Below are 14,083 nucleotides of genomic sequence, written 5' to 3'. Positions count from 1 at the left end.
AGGCACATGCCAGGAAGATTCTTGCACACATTCTCTTTGCTGACAGTGTGGTGGGTTCAAGTTTCTAGAACAATCACCAGCAGTCTTTTCATCCCGTCTCCTTCCACATTGCATCTCAGCCACCCATTATGAATTAGTACCTCAGAATTCTAAAAGTTTGTCCACATTCCAATAGAGTACTTAAAATATATTAGGGACAAACCATTAAAAGTAGTGAACTTTTATTATCATTAAGGAACCACAATAAAAGAACTATAACATCAGCATGGCTATAGGATAGGGCCATTTCAGGTTCCCTATCCTCAGCTGCCCAAGGAACTAACTGGGGACATCGCCTTAGACACCTGGAAGCCCCTCTAGGTCCAAGTCTCTACCCAACCCTATGATGGCTCCCTTAATTAAGATATGTGCTTCCCAGCTCCCCTATCCTACCTTCCTGTATCCCAACCATCCCATTGCCCCAAGTTCCCCCCATCCAACCCTTCTCACTTTTCTCTCCCCATCTCCCCATACACCCCCCACCCCACTCTTAAGATCCCAATTTTTTGCCTGGCAATCTTGTCTACTTCCCATATCCAGGAGGATAACCATATGCTTTTTTTTGGGGGGGGGTTCACCTTCTTATTTAGCTTCTTTAGGATCACAAATTATAGACTCAATGTCCTTTATTTATGGCTAGAAACCAATTATGAGTGAGTACAAGAGACCCACATTGGAGCACCAGAATGAGCTCCCAAGGTCCCAATGAGGAGCAGAAGGAGGGAGAACATGAGCAAGGAAGTCAGGACCGCGAGGGGTGCACCCATGCACTGAGACAGTGGGGCTGATCTATTGGGAGCTCAGCAAGGCCAGCTGGACTGGAACTGAAAAAGCATGGGATAAAACCGGACTCTCTGAACATGGCGAACAATGAAGGCTGATGAGAAGCCAAGGACAATGGCACTAGGTTTTGATCCTACTTCATGTTCTGGCTTTGTGGGAGCCTAGGCAGTTTGGATGCTCACCTTCCTAGACCTGGAGGGGGGGGGGCTTGGACTTTCCACAGGGCAGGGAACCCTGACTGCTCTTTGGACTGGAGAGGGAGGGGGAGAGGAGTGGGAGGAGGGGGAGGGAAATGGGAGGCTGGGAGGAGGCGGAAATTTTTTTTCAATAAAACAAAAAGAACTATAACAAACCCAGAATGACAGGTTTCTGTTTGTGTCTTACTTCTTAATACAAAGAGTATTTCACCTCATAATTCAAATACTACTATATTTGAAACAGGAAAAGAATTTAAGTTTAATAAAAATACATTATTATATTCCAATAAATATGTATTTTATCAGATGTTCATTGATACTATGGTAAATAATGACTTACATACTTTAAGATGTCTTTATATACAGGTAACAGAAGCAAACAACCATAACCTAGTCACATTTTTAGGGATTTGGAATGTTCTAGAAAGAACAGGGGTAAAAACCTTCTTTGGCTTATGTACACACCATAGGATGTTGTTGTCATAACCTATGAGTATCTATTACTAAATATTCAATCTTCCCATCTTGCTAGTTTTGTTAAAAATAACCCTGGTAGTATGTGAAAATAAACTCATCCTGAGTTGAAGAATCAGCATCCTCTATTATGAGAATGTATGTGGACCTCACAAAACCAAGACAGAAAAGATAAGTATTCGCCGGGCGATGGTGGCGCACGCCTTTAATCCCAGCACTCGGGAGGCAGAGGCAGGCGGATCTCTGTGAGTTCGAGACCTAGTTCGAGAGCTAGTTCCAGGACAGGCTCCAAAGCCACAGAGAAACCCTGTCTCGAAAAGCCAAAAAAAAAAAAAAAAAAAAAGAAAAGATAAGTATTCCATTCATATTCTGTGTTTCTGACACTGATACACACTGCCTGCTTCAATAACTCACAGCACTCAATGATGTGGTTAAGTGTCTCCATTCATTTTCAATCTAGTAACCTTGAGATTTTACACCACTTAAGTTTTATTACTTGGAAATTACATCTACTTTATAGTAGATGGGATAGAATAAATAAAATGTAATCAGGAATCAGGTGGCTTTAAGCCCACCCTTCAATTAGACCTGTGGAAGTCTGTCAAATGAATATATCACTATGCAATCAAATTAATGTATGTAATAAATTCAGAAGTGGCTCCCCTGCCTTTCTTTGGAAGATGGCAGAGTGTGCCTACCAGGTAGTATCAGTATGCTTTATGGTCTGATGCCTTCGTACAATGAGTGTTTGTTCTGTAGTAAGGAGTTAGTTACTTACCTGGGTTTCAGTCATATTCCTGCCCTTGCATAAATCATTCAAAGCCAAAACTGTTTTAGGCTTTTTTCCAAAATTTTCCATGGGCCTACTAAGTAATGTTTCCACTAGCAGCATCGTACCCAACCCACAAACCTTCTGATAGTAAGACTGTCGTAGGCTTATTTATGAGACCTCAAAGGGTTTCTTTGTGAGCCAAAGCAGTGGACCTGACAGAGATGATGACAGTAGTGAGCAGAAAACACTGATCAATAGCTCTTTTTGTACAGGGACTCTGATGTCAAGACAAAAGCATCTAGCAGATTAATCGTCTCTCAACACATAGAGCTCAGAACCTTTCATAAAGCCATCTTGTGTGATGAGCCGTCTGTCTTCGGCTCCCGAATGCTTTTGCAATTTTCCATTCCATCCTCAGAGGCATCTTCAGAAAAAAATGTAGTTAAAGAGATGTCTTTCACCATAAATTAATCAACTGATTCTTTTTTCAAAATATTCTTTACTCCACAAAGATTAAGACATCATACTCTGTCCATACTGAAGTGTTTAATCTGTTAAAACATTGGGGCAACTGACACAGCACACACTCGTGGGATTCGCTTTCTTAAGTTATTAAGATTTAAAAAGCAAACAAACAGAAATACTGTCCTATAAGACATTTTACTGAACATTGGAAGCTTTTTATTAAAAATTTATTATTAACGGACAATTTATGATTTCATGGTAAGTAAGGAATACCTCTTATTTATAGCCTGATTTTACTATTATTATTATTGGTGTCTACAGATAAAACTAGGTTTTCACTTATGTTCTCTTCCTGAAGGCTTAAAAAGAAAGATCCTATCTGAAGTTTTACTGTTGTTCACTGTTCATATGGGTCTCACTCTATTACTGGAACTGATTTTAAACCACTGAGTTTGAACTTAACACTCTCTTGTTTTAACTTCCTGAGAAGCTAGTGTTGAAGGTCTATACTACTTTTCTAGGCTGTGCGCATATGAATATTTAACACTCGTTTTTAGACATGTAAACAGAATCAAAGATGTTAACTTGTCTAAAGATATTTGTTTACCTGACGAATGAAGCAAAACCCACATATATCTTCTGTCTGGTCAACAAGGTTGATATTTTCCATGAGTTCAGAGGTGCCTTATATCAGAAAAAAAATCAATGTCTACTTTTTTACATAAGTTAGCTGTAGATTCAGTAAATATCTCTGAGACTATTTGTTCTAGTCCAAAAGTAGAGACTGGAGCCACAATGGAAAACAACACAAATTCTTACCAACCCAGATATGCTAAGGGCTTTAAAATTGTATTCTGTTTAAAAATAGAAGAGGTTTTTTGTAGTACTTTGAATGTAATTGGCCCCCATAAGCTAATAAGGAGTGGCATTATAAAAGGTGTGGCTTTGTTGGAGTAGTTATGCTCTTGTTGGAGGAAATACATCACTGCAAGGGTGGTCTTTGAGGTTTTCTATGCTCAACATGTGGCCCAGTGTCTCAGCTCACTTCCTGATTCTTTCTGATCAAGATACAGCCAGCACCATGTCTGTCTGCATGCCGCTGTGCTCCCAGCCATGATGATAATGGGCTACACCCCTGAACTGTATGCTACCACCTTAATCAAATGCTTCGCTTTCTAACAGTTGTGGTAGTCCTTTCTAAGAGTTACTGTAGTTATGATGTCTCTTCACAATGCTGTGGAATAATGCTTTGGTATACTTGTATCAGTTTAGTAAAACACTGACTGGTCTATTAGCTTAGACTTATTATTAATTAGTTCTTATAACTTGAATTAACCAAGATTCTTGTCTATGTTTAGCCACGTGACTTGCTATCTTTTCTCAGTGATGCATTCTCATCTTGCTTCCTCTGCATCTGGCTGGTGATTGACTCTCTGCAATTCCTCTTCCCAGAATTCTCTTAGTCTGGTTGCCACACCTGGCTACTGGCAGTATTGATGAGAAAAATTATTCAGTATGATTGAATGGGTCTGTCTGTCCATGACATATCTTTTCCTCAACATAGCATATACAATTCATTACATAGTGCCCATGCTAAAATAAGTCCACAAAGAGTAACCTGGAATGGATTTCCATCTCAAAAACATTGCTCTAAAATGTAGCACATGTCCCAAATAGTACTATTCAGTGTCATATATAAGAGCATATGCTGGAAACTTAAAAACAAAAGCATACTAAAGTCTACAACAACCAAACCAACACATGTTATAAACTACTTTATATATCATATGTATACTTCATGTATATATAGCATAAAGTAGAAGATCTTAGTTTACATATAACATTAAAAATGTAAATTAATATATACCTAGAATTAGCTAGGGATCGTTATTTCTATCACATAAAGAAATCCCAAAATGGAAGAAAATAGAATAAATTCAGAATTAAGAGATGTGGTGCTATTTGATTCTGACCACAGCCTCGAGTATTTGAATTGGTACACACCTCAGCAAATTGTTTTATCAGATACATATTTCTGTATGACAGATTACCTCTAAAAATTCCATTTTAAAAATAGAAAAAGAGAGATGTTACTTTACATTAGATTTGAGAGTCAGGAGTGTAGGAGTGGATTAAATCCACTCTCCTGGGATTTCCCTTATTGAAAACAAGGTGTCAGTTGTAAGAACAGCAGCTAAAGAAGGAAATGGGGACAGATGATTCTTTCCATGATGATCACTCACATATTTTTTTTTATCAGTAGTCTCAGATCTTCGTTAATGTTTGTGGAGGGCTCAGATCTTCTCAACATATACTCTACAGTGTGCTGCTTGAGGGACTTCATGGCACATCAGAGAGATCTCTCCCAGTATTGCACAATCTGAGAGAGAAAGTGAGAAGCTACAGATTCCTTTATGATTTTCCCCCTGGCAGTTAAAACTATCATTTTACTATAATTTGTGATCATGAAAACCAACATATGACATACTATGGGAGGGAAAAATGTAAAGGTCTGAGTTCAAAGAAGTAGATAGCATTGAAACCATTTCTAGACTAGCTAGTACAGACGGATGAACACACATACATGCTTTTTATTTAATTTAATTAATTTATTTATTTATTTATTTATTTATTTTTGGATTTTCGAGACAGGGTTTCTCCTGAGCTTTTGGTTCCTGTCCTGGAACTAGCTCTTGTAGACCAGGCTGGCCTAGAACTCACAGAGATCCACCTGCCTCTGCCTCCCGAGTGCTGGGATTAGAGGCATGTGCCACCACCGCCTGGCTGCATACATGCTTTTTAAATATTTCTCCTAAATTGCTTGATCTTTGTTTTCCATCACTGCCAACCAAAATACTGTCTAACCTAATATGTAGCAATTAACCAGTGAAGAAGCTTAGCAATCACTTAATTAACCACAGCAAAATGTCATTTTTTAAAAATAAAGGTTATAAAGAGTATGATAGAAGAAAATAAATATACTAATGGGTGACACTAGACAAGTCATAGAATTTCCAAAGTCTATTTCAAAACAAAACTAATAACAAAAACAACAACAAAATTCCTCATCTGGAACAGGTTTCCTACTAGAGTATAAAGGTATCATCCTTAAATTATAAACATAAGATCACAAAATCTTCATATATATGCTTTTCTAGGCAACAACAACGATGATGATGATGATGATGACGATGATGATGATGACGATGACGATGACGACGACGACGACGATGACGATGACGATGATGATGATGATGATGATGATGATGATGATGATGATGAACAGTATATAGGTCAGGCATAACCTTTAGCTATGAAATGGAAATTACATGTGGTAATGCAGTCTAGCCAGCAGAGTGGCACAGATGTAGACAAATGTCTTCTCTATTTGTCTTGCCCTATGATCTCCCTCTGCACTTTTGTTTGAGCCTGCCTCTATAACCAAAGGCATCTTCCCCTTTAACAAATGTATCTGTATTATTTCAGCTTTATCTGTCCACCAATAACATGATTAAGCCCCATTGCCTACTCCCGTATTGCCTAACCACCTTCATGAATTTTGTTCCGGTTCAAATATTAATTTTAATGTCTTCAATTATGGGGAAGTAGCACATTATATTTTCATCTCCATGTTGTCTAAATACCACATTAGACATTTATTTACACAAGGGAAACTGTTAATATGCCATTGAACTAAGGACAGGAAAATAAATTACTACTTTATATTATAATGCACTCATTTAAAAGCATATAATGCTATGATGGGAAGACACGGGAATCGATAGTCCAAGGCAGGCTGGCACTTTCTAGAAAACCACCTGGGTTTTTGCCATGCTCCATTTCTTAGCAAGGATGTGAAATCTGCAGAAGTAAAACCTATACACATCACAGATTCGCAGAGCATGGGTTGACAGCCCTTCACTCCCTAACAAAAGCTTTACTTGTGCTTTTCAAACAAGTAACATGTCAATTAAAGGTAGGCGACATGCAATGTAGCACATTCCCATCTAAAGCCTTACTGCATTGAATGCTGATGTATGCAATGCACTTAATAAACCCACAAATAAAAGTTATATATTCCCAACCAGTTCTGCAGATGTGAGTGATGTTATCTTCTTTGCAAGTTAATTGCTTCTGGTTTTTCTTTTTCTTTTTCTTTTTTTTTCAAAATCTCAGCTCCCTTTGAATCTCCCGTGTAAATTTTCTTCACTTTCTCCAAAGAAAGCATTTCATTTCCCTGGTGTGCAGTAGCACTCACATTTTATATAGCATTTCCATCCCAGGAGAATTTAACTCCTTTCTCACAAAATCATTAAAAACAGAAGTGGAATGGACTGTTGATTGCCCTTCTCTTTTGATCGCAGTAGCGATTTTCCCCCATTAAACAGAAATGATACAAAGAAGAAAATGCATGTACTACCAACCAGGAAAAACAACCTACATTAAGTTGCGCAGAAAATTATATGTAAACATCTATGCTTTGTATGTTTATATGTAAAACGGGTAGATGTCCGAGTAAATTGCAATAGTAAATCAAGACATTTGATTTATTTAAAAGTTTAAAGTCTGAAAAAAATCAAAAAAATGTTGAAGAAGATGAAATTTAACTCTTTTAAACTGTGTTATCAGCGGATTGTCTAAACCCAAATCTGGTTAGCGATATTTTCTAAAGTTTCAAACTGTTCATGCAGTGTTGCTTTCAGTAACACATGGTGTGGTGAGATTAAGCAAATAACTTAGAAAGAAAGGAGACTTGGTGAAGAAGGGTATCAGACCGGTGTGGTGTGAGAATTGTGTAAAGGGAAATTTACTTCTATATTCTTTTCTTTTCTTTTCTCTGAGTGCACATGAGGGTTGTTGCAAGTGCCTATTAAGTATGTGGAGGTTAAGCGACAACTTTCAAGGGTGGTTCTCTATTTTCACCATATACATTTTGGGTATTGAACTCAGGTATTCAGGCTTGGTGGCAAATGCTTTTACCCACTGAGCAGTGTCTCTGGTCCACTGGTGGAATTTTTAAATCCTCAAAATTAAAAAACATAGTACTGATGCATGCGGAATGTAAGAAAATGAAAAACTATGCTAATTGTTAATATAGACACTTCTCCTTTTATTGAAAATGTGTTCTGTTCTCATACAATAAATACATCACTCTTAGAGTTTCTTCTCCTTCTTCTCCTCCCAGTACTTCCCTTCCCTTCCCATCTGATCCATTTCTTTTCTCTCTCATTAGAAAAGAACAGGCGTCTAAGAGATGACAACAAAATATAATAATATAAAACAAACACCATCACATCAAAGTTGGACCAACAGAAAAAAAGAGGACAAGTTAAAATACTAGACTCAGAGAGCCACTCATTAATGCACTCAGGAGTCTCATAAAATATTATTCTAAAAGCTGTGTATACATTAATGATACATTGTATACAGAGATGAACTGATGTGGACTCATGCAAGTCCTGTGCTTGCCGCTTCAGTCAGTGGGTTCAGAAGAGCTTGACGCAGTTGATTAAAAAGGACTTGTTCACCTGGTGTATTCTGTCACCTCTAACTGTTATGCCTTCACTTCTGTGGTGTTCTTTGAGCTACATGTTAGCGCCTCCACTTCTGTGGTGTTCTTTGAGCTCTGAGGGGAGGGATTTAAAAGGCATCCCATTTAGAGCTATGTGTTCTACGCTCTCTCTTTCTCTCTCTCTCTCTCTCACTGCATAATGTCTGGCTGTGAGTCTCTGGTCCTGTCTACTACAGGAGGAAGCTTCTCTGATGATGGCTGAATAAGGCAATGATCTATGCTTATTTGTGATAATAGCAGAATATTATTAGGTGTCATTCTATCACGACTTTTTTTGACAAGTAATATTTGGTTTTACTCTAGGTCTCTGGGTTATCTAGTCTCTGGTTCTTGGTCACCTAAGCAGTGTTGGGTGTGAATTCAATCTCATGGAGTGTTCCTTGAGCAAAATCAGTCATTGATTGGTGACTCCCACAAGCATTATACCACCATTGCCCTAGCATATTTTCCAGGTTTGAAAGCATTATAGATCAAAGGTTTTGTGACTAGGTTGGTGTACACATTACACTTTTGGTAGCCTGCTGAGTACCTCTGTGTGTGTGTGTGTGTGTGTGTGTGTGTGTGTGTGTGTGTGTGTGTGAGAGAGAGAGAGAGAGAGAGACAGAGAGACAGAGAGACAGAGAGACAGAGAGACAGAGAGACAGAGAGACAGAGAGAATTTAACAAAATCCACGCATAGAGGAAAACATGGCATTTGTCTTTCTGAGCCTTGAATGCATAATATAATTTCAACTTTCATCCATTATTCCTGAAAATGACATGATTGATAAATTTTGGACATAAATGGTAGTTCTATTTTGATTTTTTTCAGAAACTTCCTACTGATTTTCACAGAGGAAGCCTCAGTAGTGAAAAGGGTTCCCCATTCCCCATATCTTTGCCAGTACTTGTCCTTTGTTTTACTGGTATTGACCATTAAAGTTTCAGTGAGATTGAATTTTAAAGCAGTTTTAACTTGTATTTCTCTAATAACTAAGAATGTTGAACATACTCTAGTATATTTATTTGCCATTTATGCTTCTGCAATAGAATTAGCCATTAAGCCAATTGACCAAGTTATTGATTGGGATATTTCTACATTTCCAGGCGTTCAGGGGGGAGGGTGCTTAAATTTTACAGTTCTTTATATATTATAGGTAACAACTCCTTTACAAAGTAAATTTCCAAAGATTTACTCCTGTTCTGTAGCCTTTCTTTTTACTATGCTAATAGTTTCTTTGGCTGTATAGATTTTTAATTTTGTGGAATTGGATTTGTCTAACTTTATTATTTACTGTATTGTTAGAATTGTTTTCAGTAGATTCTTTCCTGTCTCAAATCTTGAAAGGATTTCCTTATTTTTCTCTAGAAATTTAACTGCTTCATGATCTCTCTCTCCCTTTCTTTCTCTCTCCCTCTCTCTCTCCCTTTCTCTCTTCTCTCCCTTTCATTTTCATTTGGGTTATTCAAGACAGAGTTTCTATGTGGAGCCCTGAGTGTGCTATAACTTACTCTGTATGCCAAGCTGACTTTAAACTCAGAGATCTTCCTGCCTCTGCCTCCCTGATGCTGTGATTGAAGGAGTTTGCCAAATGCTTGATTCAAATCTCTTTGAGATATTTTAAACTGGTTATTGATCAGGGTAATATCAATAGATCCAATTTAATTCTCTATGTGGGTGTCCAGTTTTCCTCACACACTAAGTACAATAGTCTGTCTTTTTTCCAATGTACTTTATTCCTATTTTGTGGAAAATATAGGTGAGTTAGCTGTGTGGGCTTATTCCAGAGTCCTGTACTCTATTTCTTGGTTTTACATGTCAGTTTTGTTCTAATGTTATGCAGTTCCTGTAACCATAACTCCGTATGTATATACTTGTGTAATGTATTTTTTAGATAGGTACTCTGTTTTTACCATTGCTCTTTCTACTAATGACAGTTTTGCCTATTGTGGATCTTTTCTTATTCTAGTTGAATGTTATGACTGTATTTTCTAATTCTGCAAAGAACATTACTAAAACATTGATGGGGTCACATTGAATCTGTAGGTCATATTGTTCTACAAATTAATTCTGCCAATCCATGGTCAAAGAATGTCTTTCCAAATACTAGTTGCTTTCTTTAGTTTTTATGTTCAGTGTTTTCATTGGGAAATACATACATTTCTCTGATTGTTTAACTTATCCTTCAGTATATTATTTTTGGAAGTTACCATGAATGGAATATTTCCCCTAATTTCTTCCTTAATAAGTGTGTTAAAGATATATACAAAAGTTATTCTGTTTATATAATTGACTTTTGTATCTTGCACTTTTGATGAAAGTATCAGCTTTAAGAGTCTTCTAGTAATGTCCAGAAATTTTTAAAGTATAGGAATTTATCATCTACAAACAGAGCATGTAGAATTTTTTGTGCCTATTTTTAGTCTTGTTGCTTCTTTTACCAGTGTTATGTCTCTAACTAAAATTCCCAGTACTACATTTAGGAAATCTTGACTTTTTACTATTTGAAAGGAAATACTCTTTCTCAATTTTCTCTATTTAGTCTAGAATTGGTATAATATATTATATTGGGAAATTATCATATGCTTTTGAATTCACTAAGAAATTAGCTCAGGAAGACATTTATTTATTTCATTCCAGACTCATGTTTGTTTCAAAGTGTCCTTTAAGGTTCTTGTCTGATAATAGGCTGGCTCCCCCAAATCTGTAACAGGTAGAAAAGAGAACAACAAAACAGCCCAAAGGTAAAAATATTATGTTTTGAGAATAGCTAGGTGGTAAATTAGCTTCAACAGAGGTTACTTATCGTCTGCCCCTTGTTATAAATGTGCTTGCAAGTAAGAAAAGAAAGTCAAAGTTTGAGCCATAGAATATTCATTCATGAAGAGAAATCTCAACTGGAAACCCCAGTTGACTCTTCAACTTTCCCAGTTGCTTTATGTTGCATGTTGTAAATAACAGATTTAGTGATGCCATCTTTATCCTTTGATGAGTATTCTTTTATTTGAATCCCTCATTTAAGGGAACACTCTGCTATTGCCTATATTCTAGACTAGGTCAAGTTGACAAAACCAACAATCACATGGAGTGTCACAAATGTAGATTATAAAGGGAGACTTCCAGAAATCTACAGGGAGAGAATCCTAGTCGAGAATATTAACATTTTTTTCCAGATTTGCTGCAAGTCCTGAATGAGTAAGAAGTCGGGAACTGAGAGGAAAGGGCCTATACTAAAGTTTAAGTTTCTAACCCAGAAAGAAAAATAAAGTAGTTCCCCACCTTATTGATATTCACATCTCCTTCATTTCTACTTTTTTTCTCTAAAGACTGGAATCCTCAAAGACAACATTTCATTTTTAAATAAGATCTGAACTGAGTGCTATGTCAAGCCCCTCAAGTCATATGAACATTCACAGCTGATTTTATAAGGACACAGGTCTACAAAACGAAAGGATGGTTACAAACAGGAATGCCAATGTGACCTACTTAGGTTTCAATGTAGACATATATCCCTCCCTTCTCTGTATTGCTTTCATTGTTTGCTTTAAAGTAATCCAGAAAGGTTTTCCTCTCAACAACAATCATGTAATGCATATTTTGGGATCTTTGTAAATTATGCATAATTTCTTGATCATGTTCATCTGAATTTAAACCATCTTTTGTAAAGATGATATGTCATAAGAGAGTGGTGCATTTTTATTCACTTCACACTTCAAAACAGATATCTGCAGAATTTGCAAAGAGTACTTTTATAGCATGTATACCATTTCTTAAAGACTAAGTCTCATCAACAGTTATATACTGCCTAAATTAAAAACAAAGACCAGAAATGAAAGTGGATTGTTCTAATTGACATCTTAATCACCAGGTAAGGTTTCAGGCTTTTCTGAAAGAATATTTCAGTAGAAAAAATTAGTAGAACAACAATACAAAGAAAAAATTTCGTCTGAGTTTTTGGTAAGAGCAGTGCTCACCTCCAAAACTTCCTGGCAGAACACCAATGATGTCATAGGCAAGCTTTAAAAGTTGCAATTATGTCAATGAAAACTTGAAATCTAAAGGTGTAATTATTTAACTTTAGAGGATTATACATAACTATAGCATTTTCCACAAAATTAGAATAACTTTTCCATCTGTGGCTAGCAGAAGGGATTTAAAAATGCATAAAGTAGACATAAAAAGTACTTGGTAAACACAGGGGCTCAAACTCTGGCAGGTCAAAGAAATGCTGAGCGAATCACCGACTTGCTTTCAAGGTGTGACGGAATGTGTAAAGATAGGAATAGGAGATACAAGCATATCTTACAAATGACCACTTTCAGCACCTCTACTGGGTGGAAATAAAGTGTGGAAACGATGATTTAACTCATCTGCTACAGCTGAAAAAAGCATGAGGACAAATACAGCTTTTTCAGGAGCAACAGTGAGAATTTCATGATGTGGATCAAGTACTTTTGAAAATACTTTCCAGAAAACAGTGACTTGAAAATACAATGGAAAGGAATGATATTTCTGCTGGTAAATTAAGAGCCCTTGTAACAAAAGTGTTTATACAACAATACGCATAAAAGGCGTATGAAACAAAATCCCCATACCACAGAATTCAAAATTTAACTGTGAAACAATTCTGACATGGATTATTAATCCACAAAAAAAAAAAGAAAAACAAATTTTGTTTCAATTTTAAAGTTATTTTGAACTCCAAACTTAGAGGCACATGCCTTTAAGAGTCAGATTCCTAACTAAGCAACATAGCCAGACCCTACCTCAAAAATTATTTGAGGCCCGAAGAAATGACATAGCATGTAGCAACACCTACTTCTCTTCCATAGAATGTGAGCTCAGCTCTTAAAACTTGTGTTTTCAGATTTTCACAAGCTTCTGGCTTCCATACTCATCTTAACTTATGTTCACATGCCCACTTACACATGTGTGCATGCACATACGCACACACACACATGTATGTATGTATGTATGTATGTATGTATGTATGTATACAATTAAAACTAAAAACATAAATCTAAAAATCATTTGTAATATTTGGTTCACTTCAATAAAGAAAATAGCCATTCAGGACACCTAAATCATTAAAAATTGCATAAACAATGTTACAAAAACATCCCAGGAATCTATTTCCCCTCTAACTATGAATTCAAGAAGAGCATAATTCAGTGTGCAAAATACAAAGGTCAGATAGAAGGGGGACTATGAGAAAGATTTTTTTTTCTAAAATGTTGCTCAAAATAACACTGTACTAATGTTTCAAACACAGGTCAATGGAATTTCTTAAAGATTTATTTTTGAGTGTATGTGTGCTTGCCAATGTGTATGTATCCATGTCCATGTCTGTGTGTCTGTGTATCAGTATATCTCTGTGTGTGTGTGCATGTGTGCATACGTGCAAACACACACACACACACACACACACACACACACTTTAAGAGAAGTTTCTGTCCCTCCTGGTCCCTCAGCTGTTCATTTCCAAAGAAATATATAGAGACTTATATTGGTTAAAAATTGTTTGGTCTATTAGCTCAGGCTTATGATTAACTAGTTCTTATAACTTAAATTAACCCATAATTTTTGTCTATGTTTAGCCATATGGTTTGGTATCTTTTCTCAGTAAGACATTCTCATCTTGCTTCCTCTTCATCTGGTTTGTGACTATGTCTCTTTCTTTTCCCAGAATTTTCCTAGTATGGTTGCCCTTCCTATATTTTCTGCCTGGCTACTGGTCTATCAGCATTTTATTAAACCAATATGAGTGACAAATCTTTACAGTGTACCAAAGCATTATCACA

The sequence above is a fragment of the Microtus ochrogaster genome, linkage group LG5, assembly GCF_000317375.1.
Source record: "Microtus ochrogaster isolate Prairie Vole_2 linkage group LG5, MicOch1.0, whole genome shotgun sequence".
Classification (NCBI taxonomy): Eukaryota; Metazoa; Chordata; class Mammalia; order Rodentia; family Cricetidae; genus Microtus; species Microtus ochrogaster.
The sequence above is the reverse complement of the archived record's forward strand: the minus strand, read 5'-3'. Positions refer to the sequence as shown.